The 19,331-nt window shown below is 46.4% G+C and overlaps 1 pseudogene; it reads right to left on the bottom strand.

Moving 5' to 3' along the window:
- Positions 1 to 18,806: 18,806 nt before the first annotated feature.
- Positions 18,807 to 19,009, bottom strand: LOC144495372 (U2 spliceosomal RNA; annotated as a pseudogene).
- Between the last annotated feature and the right edge of the window lie 322 nt (positions 19,010 to 19,331).

Genomic DNA, 19,331 nt, shown 5'->3' with positions numbered 1-19,331 from the left:
ACCTCCCACCACACACACATGGTGTGAAAAGATCCTCCTCCTCCCTAGCCTAAATGGCCTACCCATTATTCTGAGACTGTGTCCCCTGGTTCTACCTGTAGCACTGATCTGATGTCAATAAGCAGTCAAATGCACAGTGGTTGTCATCAGAGTCAAGGTTATTATCAACATACCAGGATATTGTCTGGTATGGAGGGCTTACCAAGAGGAGAGGTTGGAGAAACTTGGTTTGTTCTCACTGGAACGGTGGAGGTTGAGGGGCGATCTGATAGGAGTCTACGAGATTATGAGGGGCATGGCCAGAGTTTTTTCTTATTCATTCATGGGACATGGGCGTCACTGGCTGGTCAGGATTTATTGCTCATCCCTAGTTGGACCCGAGAGAGCGAAGCGCAGCAAGTTCGTAAAGAGACAAGTTAGAGTGGATGGGAGGAGCAGAGAAATTGAGACAGTCGATATCACACTGACAGTTCTCAATGAAAAGATCAGGAGCAGGTAAGAGGCCAGAGGGAGGGGTCCAGGTCAAGGGAGAATGTTGGAGGTGGGTAAATGGATCCATTGAACAGGGGCAGGAGTCCTACCCAAAGAACTGAACAGAGATGAAGGCAGCGGAAGAAGAGTTCAGCATCGTATCGAACCCGAACTTCATAGAGGTGGCGGCGTAAGGGTACAAAGCCAAGTCTTTCGCTGAGTACAACACATTGAGTCTCAGAGGGGAGAAGGTCAGAGGGTATGGTAAATACGTGGCAAAGGCTGGGGTTAGGAAGGCTGTGGCTCCGGGACAGGAAAGTGAGGAGGGTCCTGGGTGGGTGTTGGTACCAATGAGTTGTTGGAGCTTATGTTCCCTAATACCTGTAAGGAAGAGAAGAGTAAAAGTAAAACAAAGTATTTCTGCCATGTTGGAATAGAAGCATAACCATCATGTTTACAGATTCATAGAATAGGATCAGAGAATCCCTACAGTGAAGAAAGAGGCCATTTGGCCCATCGAGTCTGCACCAACCACAATCCCACCCCGGCCCTATTCCAGTCACTCCACATATTTACCCTTCTAATCCCCCCTGATACTAATGGACAATTTAGCATGGCCAATCAACCTAACCTGCACATCTTTGGACTGTGGGAGGAAACTGGAGCACCCGGAGGAAACCCATGCAGACACAGGGAGAACGTGCAAACTTCACACAGACAGTGACCCAAGCTTGGAATCGAACCTGGGTCCCTGGTGCTGTGAAGCAGCAGCGCTAACCACTGTGCCACACGTAGAATCCCTACAGTGCAGAAAGAGGCCATTTGGCCCTTCAGGTCTGCACTGACTCTTCGACTGAGCATCTTACCCCGGCCAACCCCATTCCCATGAATAAAAATAGGAAACACTGAAAAGTTACTTTCACTAAGGAGTGCAGTAAATGGTGAGATAACAAACCCAAAGAGGTTTTAGGAAGGGAGTAAAAAGATTCTTGCCGTACAGCATAAAATCCATCACATTTCTGTCTCTCCTCAGTTCTGAAGTAGAATCCATAGATCCATAGAAGCCCCACAGTGCAGAGAGAGGCCATTCAGCCCAATCAGTCTGCACCGACTGTCCAAAATAGCATCCATAGAACCCTAGAAATAGTACAGGGGGGCCATTCAGCCCATCTTGTCCATGCCAACCCAAAGGCAGGTGCCCTTTCTAATCCCACCTTCCTGCACTCAGCCCATAGCCCTGCAGCTTACTTAAGGTGCAGATCCAGGTACTTTTTAAGGGAGGTAAGTGTCCATCTTGAAGTGTGGCCACTGTTGAAACATGGCAGTCAAATTGTGCATGGCAAGTCCTGTAAAATTGACTAAGACAACCCCTACTCTTCTTCAACACAGTATCATGGAATCTTTTGCAATCATCTGACAGACAGATGGAAATTTAGTTTAACGTTTTAAACTAAAAGACAGTGGCAATGCAGCACACTGTCAACATAAGGCCCAAGGTCTCTTTGATTCGGGGGCCAAAGTGACTGAACTAAGTTTGTTATGAACTTAATCACCATGGTAAATTGTGAGTTTGAGTTCACTAAATCTGCCATATGAGCTAACAGCAGACGACAAGTATGACTAAACTTACAAAGAAAGTTGTTGGATTTTCCAACCTGGGTTACACCCATTGTCTCTTAAAACAAGTTGTACCAAAAACAGCGTTTTTTTAAAAAAGGCCCATAATCACTTCCTCAAGACAATGGGAACAGGATAATAAATTCAAGTTCGCATCCTCACCTCCATCCTGAAAGAAAACTTAAATTTAATTGTCCAACACACTATTAGCGAATGAGTGAGATTGGATTTTGATTCAAACTCAAGAACCTGGCTAGTCTCCTGAGGGAAATAAAAATGCAGGGAATGACTGTGCCACAGGTAGCTGGCATGGGCTCAATGGGCTGAAAGCTTAAAGTTTATTTATTAGTGTCACAAGTAGGCTTACGTTAACACTGCAATGAAGTTACTGTGAAAATTCCCTAGTCGCCACAATCCGGCGCCTGTTCGGGTACAATGAGGGAGAATTTAGCATGGCCAATGCACCTCACCAGCGCGTCTTTTGGACTGTGGGAGGAAACCAGAGCACTCAGAGGAAATCCACACAGACATGAGGGAGAACGTGCAGACTCAGTACAGACAGTGTCCCAAGCCAGGAATCGAACCCGAGTCCCTGGCGCTGTGAGGCAGCAGTGCTAACCACTGTGCCACCGTGTTGCCTCACGAAAGGCCTCCTGCGGTGTTGCAAAGAAGCAGCGAGTCTATGATCCACAAATCTCTTTCTCCTCACCCTATTTGTAACTGCAACACTATATTCTGCACCCTCTTTTTTCCTTCTCCCCCTACCTACTTTGTGAACGGTATGTTTTGTCTTTATAGCACAAGAAACAATACTTTTCACAGTATTGTTGGGGCAGCACGATGGCACAGTAGTTAGCACTGCTATCTCACAGGGACCCAGGTTCAATTCCACTGTCTGTGTGGAGTTTGCATTTTCTCCCTGTGTCTGCGTGGGTTTCCTCCGGGTGCTCTGATTTCCTCCCACAGTCTAAAGATTTGTGGGTTAGGTTGATTGGCCATGCTAAATTGACCTGAGTGTCAGGGGGATGAGCAGAGTAAATGAGGGTTATGGGAATAGGGCCTGGGTGGAATTATGGTTGGTACAGACTTAATGGGCTGAATGGCCTCCTTCTGTACTGTAGGGATCCTATGAGACAATAATAAATCAAATCAAAAATGATGACAGTGACTCTCAGAAGTTATCTTGCCAGTTAGTTTATAAGATGCTTTTTCAAAATACTCCCAGAAAATAAATTTGAATACCCAGTTTGTCTATTGTTGTGTTGAGGAGGATTAATGTGTAATCAGTGTCAGCGGAAAGTGCAAAACTATTATATGACACACCCAATGATGTTAGAAGGACCCTTTGTGCAACCATTGTAAGTTATTCAATGTTCATTCACAGTTAACTTAGGCAATGAGACACGAGGTTATTCTCAGTCAAATGATTTGTGGTTATATTTATCCATTAACCAGCAGAAAATGGCAGCACCAACTGACGCCAAAGATGAAAGCAGTTTGTCTTTGTAATTCCACGTTGGGCCACCCACTCACAACTGTCCGTGTCCTAATGCGTCTTGTGTGAAATGAGGTGATAATGAATGTGAAGGTGTTGCCTTTATTGCTGTGCCTCACACTGCTCATTTTGGCCCAGGGCACCTTTGACACCCTTACTGCCACTAAACTGCCGATTTTATAGGATCACTGCGGATGTTCCTCGGCAGTTTTAACTTTTTCCCGTTAAAATCTATGATCGTTACAGCTGAAAGGGGACCTGACGCAGCAACCTGGGAGAGAAACAAAAATGTTCCGCTTTTACAGAAGTCATAACGACCCTCTGATCCAATAAGCTGTCACAGATGGAGGGTGGGATTTTCCGGCCACGCTCACCTCAAAATCCCGCCTGAGGTCAACGGACCTTTGCATGGTCCGCCCCCCTGCCCTCTCCGATTCCCGTGGCCGGCTGGACGGGTAAGTTCTTGCCCGAAGTCTTTGGGAACACACATCATATTATGCCTCCTTTTTGATGACCTTAAGACTCTAAAACATCAACAAAATTTCAGATTCAAACAGACTCATGGGCTGGAATTTTACCGCCTCGCAGAACGGAATTCTCCGTTGGCCTTGGGTGGGATTTTACGAGCCTTGCCCAAGCGAGGTCATAAAATCCCACCCATGGTTTCCTGGTAGCCTGCGAAGACTTTAAACCAGGGCTCCATCTGCCCGGCAGATGAATGGAAATGTTCCCATGGCGCTACTGGAAAGCACAGTAAGAAGTCTCACAACACCAGGTTAAAGTCCAACAGGTTTATTTGGTAGCAAATACCATAAGCTTTTGGAGCGCTGCTCCTTTGTCAGATGGAGTGGTCTCTGTTCTCCAACAGTGCACAGACACAGAAATCAAGTTACAGAATACTAATTAGAATGCAAATCTCTACATCCAGCCAGGTCTTAAAAGGTACAGATAATGTGGTTGGAGGGAACATTAAACACAGGTTAAAGAGATGTGTATTGTCTCCAGACAGAACAGCTGGTGAGATTATGCAAGACCAGGGGCGAGCTGTGGGGGTTACTGATAATGTGACATAAATCCAACATCCCGGTTTAGGCCGTCCTCATGGGTGCGGAACTTGGCTATCAGTTAGCCAATACACATCTCTTTAACCTGTGTTTAATGTTCCCTCCAACCACATTATCTGTACCTTTTAAGACCTGGCTGGATGTAGAGATTTGCATTCTAATTAGTATTCTGTAACTTGATTTCTGTGTCTGTGCACTGTTGGAGAACAGAGACCACTCCATCTGATGAAGGAGCAGCGCTCCGAAAGCTTATGGTGTTTGCTACCAAATAAACCTGTTGGACTTTAACCTGGTGTTGTGAGACTTCTTACTGTGCTTACCCCAGTCCAACGCCGGCATCTCCACATCATGGCTACTGGAAAGAACAGATTACATGTCTGGTTAATGTGGCCCATATCTATTCCTTCACCAACTATCTCTTTGTTGTCTGTGGGAGTTTGCTCTGAATAAATTAGGTGGGATTTTCCAGCTGCACTCGCCGCAAGACTAGAAAATCCTGCCCAAGGTCAATAGACCTTTGCATGGTCCTGTCCCACCTGCTACCATTCCATGCGGGCAGGATGGGAAAATTAGTGTCTTCCGCATTTGATACATGACAAGAGTTGCTTCAGAAGTGCCCCACTGGATATATTGGACGAGGTTGTGTTTTTGGAGGGGGGCGGGGGGCAGGAATGGCAGCAGGGGCAGAGAATCCCACGTGAATCCCAAAATGTCTTTTACATCAGTGAGATTTCCCCTATCGATTGTCCCCAACCCCTGCCACTGAGGTAACGGGAATCCTGATTTGAAAAGTTGGATTCCCACTTGCATATATTTAAATATCATTATCAGACATCTCTTTATGCCTGATAGTCCCACCACATTAAACTGCCCATTTACATCAGTGTGACCTCACAACAGGTCCCGCACGATGTGCACCTGGCAAGCAGAACCCGCCAGAGACACACAGGTGAGTACATCCCCCGAGGGGAAGAGGGCCATGCCCGGGTAGAATTCAGGAACTTCACTCTGGCACTGCCCCCTGTCATTGCCTCTGGGCACTGCACTCTGGCACTGGGCAGCATGGTGGCATGGTGATTAGCACTGCTGCCTCACAGCGCCAGAGACCCAGATTTGAATCCAGCCTTGGGTGACTGCGCGGAGTCTGCACGTTCTCCCCACATCTGTGTGCGTTTCTACCAGATGCTCTGGTTTCCTCCCACAGTCTGAAAGACGTGCGGATTAGATGGATTGGCCATGCTAACTTGCCCCTTGGTGTCCCAAGATGTGTAGATTAGCGGGATTAGCAGAGAAATTGCGTGGAGTGACTGGGATAGGGCGGGGGGTGGGGGGTGGGGGGAGAGGGGGGCGGGGGGGCAGGGGGGTGGTAGGGGGCCGGGGGACGTGGGCCTGGGTAAGATACTCTGTCGGAGAGTTGGTGCAGACTTGATGTGCCAAATCTCCTCTTTCTGCACTGTAGGGATTCGATGATTCCATAGCTCCACTGCCCAGGCACTGCAGTTTCTGTGTGTGTGTTTGAGGGGGGGTGGGGGGGAAACAGGTGGTGGGAGGAGGAGGGAGTTCCATGGTGAAGTTGGAGGGGGCGCCGGGGGGGGGCGGTGTTGTTGTGTGGGAAGCTGGTGTTACTATTTTTATTCTTTCACATCGCAATACCCTTTTAAAATACGGACCCCAATCTTTTGAAACCCTAAGTTGCTGACAGGGCGAGTTCACTCAGAGCCAGCGCTACCTCATTGGACATTTGTTTTCTCTGTAAGTTTAAAAACAGGGCTGGGAAACCCGTTAACTCTGCCGACGGGCTACCCTCCTCTTTACCCGCCCGAGAGGAAACTTTGCCAAAAAAATGGTAAAGTTCCCCTTTGTTTCATTTTATTGGAAAGATAAAACATAGAGCGAGGCCTTCAATATCAGGATGTGGTTTGTGTGCTTTTCAATGTAGGTCCGCAATTTTGATGGTAAACGTGTGGGTGACCTCCACCCCGATTCCAACAAAGTTCAAAGGTGGTCTGGGTCGTGAATAGCAGCCCTTTGGCATTGTGAGGAGGGGAAATAGATATAGGTTGCCCTCTGCCAGGCAAAGTTGTGTAGTGCAACATGAAAAGAAAAGCAGAGTGGGAGGGTGGGGTGGGGGAGGGTGGGGTATGGACACTGTCACCCTGGACACAAGACATAGTAGCCTTGTCCCCGATATGTGTGGGTGTCATTCCAAATTCTAAACAACAGTAATCTTCATTGGAATGTTTTATTGATTGAGAGACGAAGAGTATGATTAATGGGAGCATTCTCTGTCGGGAAGTGGCAAATGACATTCCTCAAGGAATTGTATTGGGGGCTTTTCACCACCTGAGTCCATAGCTCAAGTGAAGAAAAAAGCACGTTTGCAGGTGACCGCCAAATGGGTTTCCTCCCACAGTCCAAAGATGTGCGGGTCAGGTTGATTGGCCATGTTAAATTGTCCATTAGTGTCGGGGGATTAACATAGAAAAACATAGAAACCCTACAGGACAGAGAGAGGCCATTCGGCCTCTCGAGTCTGCACCGACCACAATCCCACCCAGGCCCTACCCCCATATCCCTACATATTTTACCCGCTAATCCACGCATCCCAGGACACTAAGGGGAAATTTTAGCATGGCCAATCAACCTAACCTGCACATCTTTGCACTGTGGGAGGAAACCGGAGCACCGGAGGAAACCCATGCAGACACGAGGAGAATGTGCAAACTCCACACAGACAGTGACCCAAGCTGGGAATCGAACCCAGGTCCCTGGAGCTGTGAAGCAGCAGTGCTAACCACTGCTTCTGATTAGTAGGGTAAATATGTAGGGTTGTGGGGATAGGGCCTGGGTGGGATTATGGTTGGTGCAGACTCGATGGGCCGAATGGCCTCCATCTGTACTGTAGGGATTCTATGATTCTATGATTCACTCATAGAGTGCATAGGGGAAAATGAAAGGAGAGGGTGCAGAATGTAGTGTTACAGTCATAGCTAGGGTGTAGAGAAAGATCAACTTACTATAAGGCAAGTCCATTCAAAAGCCGAGAAGAAGCTGCTGTTGAGTCAGTTGGTACCTAACTTCAGACTTCTGTATCTTTTTCCCGACGGAAGAAGATGGGAGGGTTTATGTCCGGGGTGTGTGTAGTCCTTGATAATGCTGGCTGCTTTTCCGAGGAAGCGCGAAATGTAGACGGAGTCAATGGATGGGAGGCTGGTTTGTGTGATGGGCTGGACTACATTCAGAACCCTTTGTAGTTTTCACAGATCACTGAAAGCTAGACCAAATGTATAAAATGTAATTCAAAATGGTGAATGGAATTTTGGTCATTTACCTCACATGGTCTGGGGTTGGAATACGAAAATGATGCTTCAGTTGTACATGTTGGAGTAATGTGTTACCTTCTGGGCACCAAATCGCGGCAATGATGTATTGGCCCCCTGGAAGCCACACCATGCACTATTTTGGGTTAAAGCAATTAAATTGAATTAAATTAAACAACTAGAATAGAATCATAGAATCCCTACAATACAGAAGGAGGCCATTTGGCTCTTCAAGTCTGCACTGACAACAATATCACTAGGCCCTATCCCTGTAACCCCATGTATTTAACCTCCTAATCCCCCTGCACAGACAGTGACCCAAGCTGGGAATCGAATCTGGTTCCCTGGCGCTGTGAGAGAGCAGTGCTAACCGTTGTGCTATAGGCCATCCTAAACTGAAGGACACATTAAAAGGGGCAACCCTTTAAAGGAGTGCTGCATCAAAGAAAAAACAAATAGGAAAGGAAACTTAAGACATGAAATCAAAGTGGGTTCTAAAGAAGTCGAAAAAATATACCAGTCCCCACGGTGCCCTATGGACGTGGGTGGCCTCGATGATGTCAGCAGACACCACGGAAATCATAGCAGACAGGACACAGACGATGTAAACATCTATTGACCTCAGGTGAAATTTTCCCATCTTGGGCTGAGCGCGGCCGGAGTATCCCGTCTCCCACGTACCCTCTTGTGCTCGGGGTAGCCACACATTGTAGATGCACCAGCCTGATATCAGGTCTGTAAGGGTTGACTTGGGAAGTCAAGTTACCTGAACATGAGTTTCGCAGTTGAGGCGTCATAAATTCATTCTCAGCAAATAGGTGAGGTTAACAAAGGTCACACTTATTGTTCGTCCCTCGTTGCTTCTGAGAAGGAGGTGGGGATTCTTCTTCTTGAACCGTGCCCTTCTGACCCAGCGAGCATGACAGTATTGTTACAATCCAGGAATTCTGGCCCCTTTAAAGAAGAAAGAACAAAGAAAATTACAGCACAGGAACAGTCCCTTCGGCCCTCCAAGCCTGCACCGACCATGCTGCCGGACTGAACTAAAACCTTCCAGGGACCATATCCCTCTATTCCCATCCTATTCATGTATTTGTCAAGACGTCCCTTAAAACTCACTATCGTTTCTGCTTCCACTCCCTCCCCCGGCAGCGAGTTCCAGGCACCCACCACCTCTGTGTAAAAAACTTGCCTCATCCATCTCCTTTAAACCTTGCCCCTCGCACCTTAAACCTATGCCCCCTCGTAATTGACTCCTCCACTCTGGGAAAAAGCTTCTGACTATCCACTCTGTCCATGCCTCTCATAATCTTGTTGACTTCTATCAGGTCGCCCCTCAACCTCCGTCGTTCCAGTGAGAACAAACCAGGTTTCTCCAACCTCTCCTCATAGCTAACGCCCTCCAGGCAACATCCTGGTCGATCTTTTTTGGACCTTCTCCAAAGCCTCCACATCCTTCTGGTAGTGTGCCGACCAGAGTTGAACACTATGGGGGCGATTCTCCCATCGCGATCTGCAGATTTTGTGGCAGGTCCGATCCGCAGAATCGTGTGTCGGCCATTTTGCGGCAATGCATAGACGTCTCCCAGAGCCAGGGAACAGGGGCAGTCGGGACCGCGCTGGAAACTGGCAGGAAGAGAGGTAAGTGATTTTATTCTGTTTAAAATATAGTTTAAATGCAATTTAAATGTCATTATTGGGCCCAGCACGGAACTTGCCGGGCCAGATAGCACCTCCCAGCCCGCAAGGAGTATTTCACTCCAGCGGGGTTTAGAGTAGCTCCCCATGTTTGGGGAACCAGTGAGAGATCCTGCCGGAGTGAAGGGGGGGGGGGCAATCAGGGCCCCCCCAGGGGGTGGGGCGGCCGGGGATGGTGCCCCCTGGGCATGGGTGCCCTGGCAGTGCCAGCCTGTCGCCCCTGGCCAGTCCAGCACCACTGCAGTGCTAACCCTCCAGTTTCCCCCCCCCACGGCCCAAGGGGCAAAGTGCCCATGCCGAGGGGACACCTTGGCACTGCCCATCAGGTATCGGGCAGTGCCATGGGGGCAGGGCCTAATGTGGGTGGGGCCTAGGGGTGATCAGTAGGGGTGGGGGGGTCCCGCTGCCAGGGAGGCCAACGAGTGGGGTGGGCGCTCTGCCGTAGGGGTCTGCCTCCCATCGGAGGGGGTCTGCCTTCGGGAGGAGTGGTCTGCTGGCTTCGGGAGAGTCAGCTGTGGTGGGGAGGTAATCGCCACTGCTGGGGGGGGGGGGGGGGGGGGGGGGGGGGGAGGAGGCGGGGCTGGACATCAGGGCGCTCCAGAAGAGTGGGGGGAGCAGTTGGGCCTGGCCCGGGAATTGTTGTGGGGGCCATGATCGGGTCATGGGAGGGGCTGGAGAGGCAGCACTATGGGGATCCCGGGCTGGCCAGCGATTGAGCCGGCCAGCAAACGGGAAGGCTGACAGATCGGGACCACTGCGCATGCACAGAGTTCCAGAGTGTCAGACTCTGGCGTGGAAAGGCCCCGTCTCCCGGGTTTTTAATGATATTCACGGTTGGAGACCCTGTGTTGGAAATTCGGGTCTGAAGTTGCACTGAAAAAACAGTCGTGATATAGACCAGTTTTCTCGCCAAGTCAGCACTTTTGGGAGAATCGCCCCACATATTCCAAGTGCGGCCTAACTAAGGCCAGCACGTTGTATGACTTCTTGACTACCTTCCCCACCTGCATTGCCACTTTCAGTGACCTGTGTACCTGTACACCCAGATCCCTTTGCCTGTCAATACTCTTAAGGGTTCTGCCATTTACTGTATATTTCTTACTTGTATTCGACCTTCCAAAATGCATTACCTCACGTTTGTCTGGATTAAACTCCATCTACAGTAAGAGTTTTAACAACACCAGGTTAAAGTCCATGCCATTTGCTACCAAATAAACCTGTTGGACTTTAACCTGGTGTTGTTAAAACGCTTACTGTGTTTACCCCAGTCATCGCCGGCATCTCCACATCATTTAAACTCCATCTGCCATCTCTCCGCCCAAGTCTCCAACTGACCTATAGCCTGCTGTATCCTCTGAAGGTCCTCATCGCTATCCGCAAATCCACCAACCTTTGTGTCGTATTAGCCTGAATTTCTCCTCCTCCGGTTCTGCTGTTTTAACAATATCTATATCCAATCTACTTTAATTGCATGAATGCGTGGCCATAGTGGAGGGAGGAATTTTGGATGAGCTTGTTTAGTGCTCATATGTGCTATCAGCCCACAGGAGGATTTCAGGATTAGCAGGTTTAATTGGTTGAAAAATTGTTTATAGTTTCAGTGAAATGTAGCTGGAATGATAGCAGCATTAGCCGAAGAAAAAGACCAAACCTTCACTCAACTGCCAAAATACAAATGCCAAAATATTCCGCTAAAAAATTCCAACGGCAGGCCTTTAGTGAGTGAATATCGAGGGTACATAGATTCGTAGAATCCCTACAGTGCAGAAAGAGGCCATTCAGCCCATCAAGTCAGCACCGATCACAATCCCACCCAGGCCCTATCCCCATAACCCCATGCATTTACCCTAGCTAATCCCCCTGACACTAAGGGTCAACTGGCGCTAGTGTCAGGGGGATTAGTAGGGTAAATACATGGGGTATTGGGTCACAGGCAGTAACCCAAGGCCAGAATTGAACTCGGGTCCCTGGCGCTCTAAGGCAGCAGTGCTAACCACTGTGCCACCATAGTTAAAGCAAGTTCATAGAATCCCTATAGTACAGAAGGAGACTATTTGGCCCATTGAGTCTGCACCGACCACAATCCTACCCAGGCCCCATTCCTGTAAACCCCTCACATTTACCCAGCTAATCCCCTGACACTAGGGTCAATTTAGCATGGTCAATCAACCTAACCCGCACATCTTTGGACTGTAAGAGGAAACCGGAGCACCCAGAGGAAACCCACATAGACACGGGGAGAACATGCAAACTCCACACAATCAATGACCCGAAACCAGAATTGAACCCAGGTCCTGGCGCTGTGAGGCAGCGGTGCTAACCACTATGCCACCACAGTTAAAGCGAGTTGAATCAACCAATTTAAGAGGAAGTCAGTGAAACACATGAGGGAGAAAGAAAGAGGGATATATTGATGGGGATAAAATGAAGGGCAATGGGAGGCTCACCTGGATCATATATAGACCAATATGAACCTATTGCACTAAGCGGCCTGTTTCTGTGCTGCTGATACTTTGGAATGCTTTGTAGTTGTTTGGTTCACGTTATGGGAAATTTAAAGTGGCCAGGCCCATTTCTCTGAACCATGAGACTGTGTCACCGTTACTCAGCCACATCACATGGTGGATTAATGGCCTGAGGTATATGGGTTCAGAGTCAGGAACATACATCTTGATCCATGAACATTACAGCACTGAAGTAGGGGCACAAAATAGCAGCAGGAGAGGTCCACCGAGAAAAGAATTTTCAAACAGATTGCTGCCTAAATACTTTGAGATAATTAAGTTAAGAGGAGATAATTTCTGCCCACTGAGGCTGCTGTTGTTTTAAGTCTCTCTTGAAAATGTGCATTTTTCCTTGATAGCAGTTTTAACATGTCACACTGGAGCCAGGGTGAATTAAACTGAAGAGCAACATAGTCTAAACAAACAGCCTTCACCATTATCACTTGACTGACAACATAATAGCACCTCCTTTAACAGAACTACAGCCAGTAGACCCATTCAAAAGAAGGATTGCAACGGCGTTCAATGGATCTTACTCTCCCAGTAAATATTTCATACATCAAGCTGGGATTTCATATCATGAGACTGAAATGCAATATGAGTTGTTATTCTCATTGTTCTGCTTTTTTAAATGGATCTTAAGTAGAAAGAGGTTCTTGAGATTCATTCGTACAATTTTTTAAAACGCGGATATTCCACAGTTAGTTTTGTCCTCAAACAATAGGGATGGGATTTTCCGGCCACTCTCTTTGATTTGATTTATTATTGTCACATGTATTAACATAGTGAAAAGTATTGTTTCTTGCGCGCTATACAGACAAAACATACCGTTCATAGAGAAGGAAATGAGAGAGTGCAGAATGTAGTGTTACAGTCATAGCTAGGGTGTAGAGAAAGATCAACTTAGTGCGAGGTAGATCCATTCAAAAGTCTGACAGCAGCAGGGAAGAAGCTGTTCTTGAGTCGGTTGGTACGTGACCTCAGACTTTTGTATCTTTTTCCCGGAGGAAGAGGGTGGAAGAGAGAATGTCCGGGGTGCGTGGGGTCCTTAATTATGCTGGCTGCTTTGCCGCGACAGCGGGAAGTGTAGACAGAGTCAATGGATGGGAGGCTTGTTTGCATGATGGATTGGGCTACATTCACGACCTTTTGTTGTTCCTTGCGGTCTTGGGCAGAGTAGAAGCCATACCAAGCTGTGATATAGCCAGAAAGAATGCTTTCTATGGTGCATCTGTAAAAGTTGGTGACATGCCAAATTTCCTTCTGAGTCTTCTGAGAAGGTGGAGGCATTGAAGGGCTTTCTTAACTATAGTGTTGTCATACTCTCGCCCCCAAAACCAGAAAATCTCGCCCAAGGTCAACAGATCTTTGCATGGTTCCCCTCCACCCCTCCACACCTGCTACAATTCCTGAGGAAGGTGGGATGGGAAAATTCCCCCCTATATGTTCACATTCATCCTCACACGTATTCAAATAATGATCACAATGTTTGCAACACCTCAGACTGTTCTTTCCTCCAGAGACCCATGCAAAACTGTTCTTCCAGTTAGTAACAGGAGACAAATTCATGGAATGTCATTTAGAAATTTGACTTGACTTATTATCGTCACATGCATTGGGATACGGTGAAAAGTATTGCTTCTTGCGCGCTATACAAGTATAAACATACAGTTCATAGAGTAGAGAAGAGTGCAAACATGCCATTCATAGAGAAAAATTCAAAAGCCACTAAAGCTCTCAAATTAAAAGTTCTTCAGCTTAAATGTTCCATATATTTTGTTAAATACTGGCTAAACAGTCCTTAATATTTGAGGCTGTGCCAATATCACTCTTAACTGGGAAGGAAAGTAGAGCTGGAAACAGGGCAAAATATGAGAGAAGATCGTTTGCGAAATTGGACTGAAAGTCATTTCCTTCAATTCAGGGTAGTTCTTATACTTCTGTAGTTTTGAGCAGTCAGGTCTCATTGCCCATTGGCTGTGATGTCTCTAGTACAATGATGGCACAGTGGTTAGCACTGCTACCTCACAGTGCTCGGGACCCGGGTTCGATTCCCGACTTGGGTCGCTGTCTGTGTGGACTTTGCACATTCTCTCTGTGTCTGTGCGGGTTTTCTCCAGGTGCTCCGGTTTCCTCCCACAGCCTGAAACATGTGGTGACTAGAGGAATTTCACAGTAACTTCATTGCAGTGTTAATGTAAGCCTTACTTGTGACTAATAAATAAGCTTTACTACGTGAGTTTTGCACATAACAGATGCTATCGGCTTTACATAGCACCTTATCACATCTCCCAGGAAGGTCTCAAAGTGCCCTACATTGCAATGAATTACTTTGAATTACAATGGCTGTTGTTATGTAAGCAAACATCACACCCATTTTGCAGACAGGGAAACCTCACAAACAGCAGCAAACTGGCTCGACGGAGTTCGTAGAAATGCAAGTGTTTCAGTAGACACTCGAAGCGCAACATAATTCACCCAATCCAGAGCAACGTTAACTAAGAAAACAGAATGTTGAATGATATAGCAAATGGAATGAGTGAAAGGCAGTCATGCCCAACATCCTCTGATCAGACCACACCTTGGGCACTGTCAGATTCTGATCAACCAGATACAAAGGAGCTATTCAAAACCTGGAGGCAATTCAGAAAAGAACCAAGGGTTTGTACCTCAGCTTCAGAGGACTGAGTTATGAAAATCAGCTGGAGAATTGGGGATCTTTTTCACCATTGAAAGAGGATAACTGAGAGGTGAACTGACAGAGGTATGTAAGATATTAAACAAGTGCAAGAAGTTACAATAAAAAAATTTAAAACGCAGGAAATCTGCATTTGGAACTTTTTACTGCAGAGATACATGTGCCAACGTTCATAAGTAGATATAGACTCATGTCTGCTCTCCAGTGTCGTATTTACATTCAGTTGAAAGCAGGGCGGCACGGTGGCACAGTGGTTAGCACTGTTGCCTCACAGCACCAGGGACCAGGGTTCAAATCCGGCTTCGGGTCACTATCTGTGTGGAGACTACACGTTCTCCCCGTGTCTGCGTGGGTTTCCTCCGGGTGCTCTGGTTTCCTCCCACAGTCTGGAAAGACGTCCTGGTCAGGTGCATTGGCCATGCTAAATTCTCTCTCAGTGGTACCCGAACAGGTGCCGGAGTGTGGCGACTAGGGGATTTTCACAGTAACTTCATTGCAGTGTTAATGTAAGCCTACTTGTGACACTGATAAATAAACTTTAACTTTTATTGCCTCTTCCTTGAAGTCTTCATTCTTCATTTGCCTTTTCCTTGAGGTCTACATTGCTTCCTCTGAGGTCTTCCTTGCCAATGGATCTTTTTTGAGACCCTGTATCTGGCGTCTTCTCTAATTTTCCTGTCTGTGGCCATTTTTCTTTTTCTCCTTTAAGTAATTTTCCACGTTAAATGTATTCCCACTTTAAGGCTGTATTTTTGTTCACTCAACTGTCGGCTTTCTCTCTGTTTTTTCCTGCGCTTTTAGAGTTTTGGCATGAACCTGGCTGCTCTTTTTTGAATTTTTTAAATTTCTCCTTTTACTAAAGGAAGAACCGTTTCAGTGATCTCTGGAGATTTCTTTTCATTGGGCCATTTTGGAGCACCCATTTTTTCCCTTCCTTGTTTTTTGATGTGTAGACTTTTTTCCCGCACCTGGAGACCCCGGCGTGTCACTGGTGGTCAGATCGGTCAGATTATTTAAACTTGTTATTTTGTTTAATGCATGAGAACTTCTCTGCTTGACTGAAGTTCAGTAAGAAGTCTCACAACACCAGGCTAAAGTCCAACAGGTTTATTTGGAACCACGAGCTTTCTGAGCGCTGCTCCTTCATCAGGTGAGTGGAGAGGTTGGTTCGCAAACACGGCGTATATAGGCAAAGACACAATTGCAGGATAGTCACAGATTGGAATGTGAAGAATGGTTGGAATGCAGATCTTTACAGGTATCACAATAACTTCATTGCAGTGTTAATGTAAGCCTTACTTGTGGCTAATAAATAAACTTTAACTTTTTAATCAAATCTTTACAGGTACAGACAGTGCAAGTGGAGAGAGGGATAATCACAGGTTAAAGAGGTGTGAATTGTCTCAAGCCAGGACAGTTGGTAGGCTTGTGCAAGCCCAGACCAAATGGTGGGGGTTACAGATACTGTGACATAAACCCAAGATCCCGGTTGAAGCTGTCCTCATGCGTGCGGAACTTGGCTATCATTTCTTTTCGCTGTTGGCCTCTTGGAGTTTGTGGAAGAACTCCTGGATGCTCATTCGCCTGATGACTGAAGTTCACCCGTGCAGCGCTTGCTGCCACTGAACCTCCGCAGGTTCTCCTCCGATCCTATCACTCAGGAGCCTATCATTCAGCTTCAGCTTTTTGATTATCCCGTGCTTTGGGAAGCCTCGCTGCAGTTCACTGCTTTCTATGTGCTCTGCTTTTTTACTTTTGTAGAAATTTTTTTGTGGGGATCGTTACATCCCTTCAGCCATCTATAAAAAGAATTACAGCAACAGCACTTCTGTTTCTTCTGTAAAGCCTCAATTCTTTTGATTTTAACTTAAGTTCCTTTTTTAACTTAAAGCCGCAGCTCTTCCACCTGCCTGTTCCACACAGCCGTCTTCTCTTGTTTTTACTTTGTAAGTTTATTTTTTAAATCTTTGGCTCTGCTGGCCAATGTTACAGAGTTTTTTTTCTGCATATGTCTTTCAGCATCTTTACTTCTTTGAACTTCCCGGGATTGTCACCTAGACTACGATGTAAGTACAGATACTTTTTCTGTATTTCACTCATCCTTCTTGTGGATCCTGACCCAGGGGTCCTGCTGTATTCTCTTCATTGCTCACCCATCTTGTAAATGTCCATGTTTTCAGATGCTGCATCACTCCATGTCTGGTAATATCTCAAATGGGTCTATTTGCCCAAAGAGAGGCATTCCGGTGAGTATAGACTTTCTGCTTCTCAGACAAAGAACAAAGAGACCAAAGAACAAAGAACAAAGTACAGCACAGGGACAGGGCCTTCAGCCCTACAAGCCCATGCCAATCATAATGCCGTAACTAAACTTAAAAAAATCTTCTGCCCTTACTCGGTCTGTATCCCTCTATTCCCTCCCCATTTATGCACCCATTCAGATGCCTCTTCAATGTTGCTAATGTGCCTGCTTCCACCACCTCCTAGGTGCGTGTCCCAGGCACCCACCACTCTCTGTGTGAAAAACTTCCTCCGCACATCTCCCTTAAACTTTCCCCCTCTCATCTTGAACCTGTGCCCGTTGTAATTGACACTTCCACCCTGGAAAAACCTCTGACCATCCACCCTGTCACTACCTCTCATAATTTTGTAGGCCTCTATCCGGCCTCCCATCAGACTCCGTCTTTCCAGTGAAAATAATCCTAGTTTATTCAACTTCCATGATTAAAAAGGGATAATCACATGTATCGGGCCAAAGGCAGTGTCACGATAATTCATCCTCATCACCAGTTGTAACGATGCACTTTCGGAGACTTCATTAGTGAACAATAAAGGATTTATTTGTAAAGAACTACAAGGGCAGCAACGTACCTGCTGCTAGTTCTGGAATGCCTCTTACCTCTTACTTCTCCCCTGGGGTGTTTCCTCACTCTGCGTCCCGATTGGTCACCAGGCCAAGAGACCCTTACTCTGCTGTGTTGCCCTTAAAGGGACAATCACCACAGAGAGTCTCTGCTCTTTGTGGAATCACGCTATGGGATTTTAATCAGCACTGTTGGAGGCAGGCCGGCCTTCCACTTAACATCACAAGTGGCTTTTGCACATATGACAAAGCCTGGAGAAAAGCTCAAGAGATTGGGATCAATGTGTATCTCATGGTTGAAATTCTGCAAATAAAACCTTGGTATCTTCCGTATAATACAGCAGGAGGAAGACTCACCTGAACCGTGTGAATCTCACCCCCCGCCAACCCAACACCCAAACCCTGAGCTCCTCCTCCAAAATCCGATCAACCCCTCCCCAAATCCCATCCACTTCTGGGGTTCCGGGTTCAAATCCCACCATGGCAGATGCTGAAATTTGAATTCAATAAAAAAAATTGAAATTAAAAGTCTAATGATGACCACAAAACCATTGCCGATTGTAGTAAAAACCCACTTAGTTCACTAATGTCCTTCAGGGAAGAAAATCTACTATTCTTACCTGTTTGGCCTACATGTGACTCCAGAGCCACATGATTAAAGAAACAAGATTAGGGTCTGATAAAGATATGCCATTGTTGACTCTCTTCTCCATCCCAGGGTGCACACCTTTGCTCCCAGCTTCCCATGTGATCACTCTATAGAGTCCTGCCCAATCACATGGCCCACAAAGGATTGCTCTTAAAGGGGCCACAAGTAGCAATTACACTTCAAAAGTACTTAATTGTATGTAAATTACTGCGTGCTATCTTGTGAAAGGTGCTGTATAATTACAGTGTTTTTTGTTCAGGAACTGAATGAGATCTGTATGTAAAGCAATTTAAACTGATAAGCCTGAAACTGTTTTTTTATATACTTTTCCAATTCAATCAAATCAAGTCCAATTCAGAGTCTCAACAAGTTGAGACATTCCCGATCCAAGCTGACAAGACAGGGCCTCCACTCCTGTCTTGGGCCTGATCTACATGAGCCAAGCTGATTGGAGTAGGTGCAGACTCACCTCCTCCAAGGCTTGATCTCATTTGCATCTTAGCCAGAAGGCCGAGATGCCGCTTTTAAAAATAGCTTCAAATGAAGCTTAAATGTAACCTAATGACCTCAACCAAGCGCAGCATCCTATCCATACTACACTTGATCTTAGCCAAAAGGCCGAGAAGCGATTGTTTATTTTTTATTTCAAAAATATACTTCATTCATTAAAAAAAACTCCCAAGTAAAACATTGCACAACGACAGATCCAAAAGTTACAAACAGTGCAAAAAATGAGTCATTTTTACAGTAAAATACAGTGCTTATTTACAAAAACATTACATTCATTACATTTCATTACTTCAAACTATGTACATACATCAGAGTTTACTGTGTGCTGTTATTTTCCAGGTTGGCACACAGTTACGCAGGCCGAGGGTATTCTGCAGTTACCCGGCCCTCGGTCTGCCTCGGTTGAGACGCTTTACACAGTGGCCTTTCCCCATTGTGCCAT

The sequence above is a fragment of the Mustelus asterias genome, chromosome 6 (assembly GCF_964213995.1).
Source record: "Mustelus asterias chromosome 6, sMusAst1.hap1.1, whole genome shotgun sequence".
Lineage (NCBI taxonomy): Eukaryota > Metazoa > Chordata > Chondrichthyes > Carcharhiniformes > Triakidae > Mustelus > Mustelus asterias.
This window is presented reverse-complemented; position numbering and strand designations above follow the sequence as displayed.